We start from the raw sequence: 4592 nt of genomic DNA on the forward strand, positions 1-4592 counted from the left end.
ATTTCTAGTCAATCTGGGCCGTTCATTAGGCGGATGATCTGACGGTAGAACTTATGTTTAGTTTAGGGTTTTTTGCCCTAGAAGGCAACCCCTCTCTTTATATGAGGGCATTGTATTTGAGGCTGTGATAGACGTGTATTCGGTGAGCGAGAAACATAGAGGTGAGACTCTGAGAGAAAACAGAGGATATTACAGCGGTTTTGCTGTAGGTTGTATCTCTTCATTTTGCTGGATAATAGAAAGGAAGGACTGGCTGTTCGGGGTGGACGTAGCCCAAACTGGGTGAACCACGTATATCTGTGTCTCTCTTGTTTTGTGCGTTTTCTGTGTTTATATTTCTGCAATATTTTATGTGTTCCACTGCTCCGTAATATATAATTTTCTAACATGTAGTTTCTCTCTCTTGTGATCTTGCAGGAATTCGGTGAAGCTGGGCCGGTGAAGGAGCAAGAAGCTGGGAGCTACTGAAGAGAGGAGTGATCTGGATCGACAAACTAGCGGAAGATATAGGTTAGTTAGATCCTTCTTCCTCACTTGCATTTCATAAAGAAGAATACTTGAATAAGTTTACATGTTTGTTGCTAAGGCACTATCACCTCTTAGAGTGGGATAGGGGCATTCCGTATTGGATACTTTTCCCAACAACAATGTTGCGCCCTGGCGCCCGAGCCTAGGAAACTTGGGGTTTCCATGTCACACCACGGTTGAAATTGACGGCGCCCAAGACTGGGGAAACTTGGGGTTTCCATGTCCCACCCTTGATGGAACTTCAAGTTTCCACATTTTACGACACGATGGAAATGTGGGGTTTTCAACAATGCCCCAACACATGGAACTTTGGGTTTCCATGATGATACAAACTAGCTTACAAGTCTGGGGAACTTGCGGTTTCCATGATGATGCAAACTAGCTCGCAAGTCTGGGGAACTTGCAGTTTCCATGTTGCGGCATGGCCAGAACCACCGACGGAAACCACCCAAGTCTGGGAAACCTGGGGTATCAATGTCGCAACACACCTTGAATTTCACGAGAGTCTGTGGAACTTTAGATTTCCATGTCATGGGACGATGAAAAGCCGCCAAAGTCTGGGGAACTCGGGGTCTCCATTTCATAGCACGATGGAAACTGCTACCCAAGTCAGCGGACATATGGGGTTTCCATTTAACGTCACGACAAAATTGCCACCCAAGTCTTGGAAACACAGGGTTCCCATGTCGCTCGCATCGTGGCTAAAACAGCCGCCAAAGTTTGGGGAGCTTTGAGTTTCCATGTCATCACATGACAGGGAATGGCCGCCCAAGTTTGGGGAGCATCAGGTTTCCATGTCATTGCACGACAAGTAATGACCGCCCAAGTCTACTGAACATGGGGCTTTCCATTCTGTGGCATGACGGAAACCACCCAATTATGGGAAACTCGTTGTCCTCCATGTCTTGCCATGACAGAAACCACGACCTTGGTGCAGGGAACTTGGGTTTCCATGCCACGGAACGACAGAGAACTGCCCAAGCCTGCAGAACCCGAGGGCTTCTATTTCGTGGCATGAGGGAAACCACCTAATTCTAGGAACCTTTAAGGTCTCCATCTCCCACCGGGTGAAAATCGTGGCCCTGGTGTGGGGAACTTGGGTTTCCATGTCACAACACAAATGAAATCACCCAAGTTTATGGAACTCATGCTTTCCATGTTGTGGAATGATGAAGAACCGCACAAGACTTTCGAACTTGGGGTTTCCATTTCATGGCAGGGTGGAAACCGCTTGCCTGGGCTATCTCTGGAACTTAGGGTTTCCATGCCTCATTGCGATGGGAGTCATCCAAGTGAGGGGAAAGTGGGGTTTCCCTACCCTCCTGTGATGATAGGTCCCCAAGTGCGTGAAATCTATGGTTTCCATGTGCCATCATGCTGGAAACCTCTACCACATACATGGGGCTTGGGGTGTTAGGTATTCAATTCGGGAGCACCCGAGAGAGTCGAAAGACTGAACCTGTAGTATGGGCACCCACATTCGGTTATATATGACTTGGGGGAGCATTCGGTTATATGCGAAGACTTGGCATGGCATTCGCTTATGCGCGACAGTGATGGGCACACTCATAGTGGGCGTGCCATGTTGGGCAGGGCGCATGCCCCTTGATACGTGCACCATGGGTGAGTCACTCACAGAAGGCACATGGATGACCATTTTTGGGTGCCTGGATGAAAGAGGTGACCATGTGTAGATGAGTTAGGACACGGGCAGGTCTGTGATGTGCGACAATGGGTGTAATCAGCTAAGTGTTGGAGTTGACCCATGGGTGCGACAATGCACACAAAGGGACACGGTTAGAAGGGCATGCCTAGGCACAAAAGCCCCTATAAAAATTCTGAGTTGTGACCCAGGTGGGCTTTGTGCACGTTCATGCAGCTTCTTTGCCCAGCTCTCCCTTGTGCCTTCGTTTCGGTCGTGTGGGTGCCCATGTAAACTCGTTTTATGCGGGTCATTTGAGGGCATCTGTGTCAACTGGTTCAGGCAAGTCATTTGAGGGTGTCCCTGTAAATGCTTTTAGGTGGGTCATTCAGGTGGGTCGTTTAAGGGTGTCCATGTAAACTCATCAGCAGGTTGGGTAAGGGCGTCCATATAAACTTGTCCGGGCGGGTCGGGCGAGGGCGTCCGTGTAAACTTGTTCAGGTGGGTTGGGTGAGGGCGTCTATGTAAACTTGTTTGGTTGGGTCATTCAGTGTGAGGGCGCACCTAGGCACACAAGCCCGCATCAAAAATGCTAAGTTGTGACTCCAGCTAAGCTTTGTGCACGTTCATGTAGCTCATTTTCCTATCTCTCCTGTGTGCCATTGTTTTGGTCGTGTGTGTGCCCATGTAAAGTCGTTCAAGCGGGTCATTTCAGGGCGTTTGTGTCAACTTGTTCGAGCAGGTCATTCGAATGGGTCTTTTTAGGGCGTCTGTGTAAACTTGTTGGGGTGTGTCGTTCGTGCAGGTCGTTTGAGGGTGTCTGTGTAAACTCGTTTGGGCAGGTCGGGTGAGGGCATCCACATAAGCTTGCTCAAGCGGGTCAGGCGAGGGCGTCCATGTAAACTCGTTAGATTAGGTCGTTCAATGTAAGGGTGCACCTGGGCACACGAGCCCGTATAAAAAATGCTAAGTTGTGGCCCGGGTGGGGCTTTGTGCATGGGCAACTCATTTGCTCAGCTCTCCCTTGTGCCTTCATTTCAAGCGTGTGGACGCTTATGTAAACGTGTTCGGGCAATTCCTTTAAGGGCGTTTATGTCAACTCATTCGGGTGGGTCGTTTGAGGGCATTTGTGTCAACTCATTCGAGTGAGTCATTTGAGGGCATTCTTGTAAAGTCATTTGGGCGGGCCGTTCAGGCGGGTCATTTGGGAGGGTTGGCTGAGGGCATCCATGTAAACTCGTTCGGGCGGGTCGAGCAAGGGCATCCATGTAAACTTGTTCAGGCAGGTCGGGTGAGGGCATCCGTGTAAACTTGTTCGGTAGGGTTGTTCATGGTGAGGGCGTGCCTGGGCACACAAGCCCGTATCAAAAATTCTATGTTGTGACCTGGGGTGGGCTTTGTGCACATTCATGTAGCTCGTTTACCCAACTCTCCCTTGTACCTTCGTTTCAATCATGTGGGTGCCCATGTAAACTCGTTAGGGTGGGTTGTTTGAGGGCATCCATATCAGCTTGTTCGGGTGGGTCGTTTTAGGGCATTCGTGTAAACTCGTTTGGGCAGGTCATTTGAGGGTGTCCATGTAAACTCATTTAGGCAGGTCATTCAAGCTGGTCAAGTGAGGGCATCCATGTAAACTCATTTGGGTGGGTCGGGAGAGGGTGTGCGTGTAAACTCATTCGGTCGGGTCATTCAATTTGAGGGCGCGCTTGGGCACATGAGCCCATATCAAAAATGCTAAGTTGTGACCCAGGTGGGGTTTTTGCATGTTCGTGTAGCTCATTTTCCTGATTCTCCCTTGTGCCTTCATTTCAGTAATGTGGGTGCCCATGTAAACTCATTCGAGCGGGTCATTTCAGGGTGTCCATGTAAACTCGTTCGGGCGGGTCGTTTGAGGGTGTCTGTGTAAACTCGTTTGGGAGGGTCGTTTGAGGGCGTCCATGTAAACTCGTTCGGGCGGGTCATTCAAGGGCGCCAGTGTAAACTCGTTCGGGCGGGTCGTTTGAGGGTGTTTGTGTAAACTCATTCAGTTGGGTTGTTTAGTGTTACGGCATGCCTGGGCACATGAGCCCATATCAAAAATGTTATGTTGTGACCTAGTGTGGTCTTTGTGTATGTTCATGCAGCTCATTTTCTCAGGTCTCCCTTGTGCCTTCATTTCGGTCATGTGGGTTCCCATGTAAACTCGTTCAGGTGGGATGTTTGAGGGTGTCTGTGTAAACTCATTTAGGCGGATCATTTGAGGGCATTCGTGTAAACTCATTCAGGCGGGTCGTTCGAGGGTGCTCGTGTAAATTTGTTCGTGTTGGTCATTTGAAGGTGTTCGTGTAAAAATTTTCGGTTGGGTCATTCAGTGTGAGGTCACTCTCGGGCACACGAGCTTGTATCAAAAATGCTAAGTTGTGACCCGGGGTGGTCTTTGTGC

This window comes from Pinus tabuliformis, chromosome 4_2 (assembly GCF_031772625.1).
Source record: "Pinus tabuliformis cultivar Carrire ecotype Pingquan chromosome 4_2, CPIR1, whole genome shotgun sequence".
Classification (NCBI taxonomy): Eukaryota; Viridiplantae; Streptophyta; class Pinopsida; order Pinales; family Pinaceae; genus Pinus; species Pinus tabuliformis.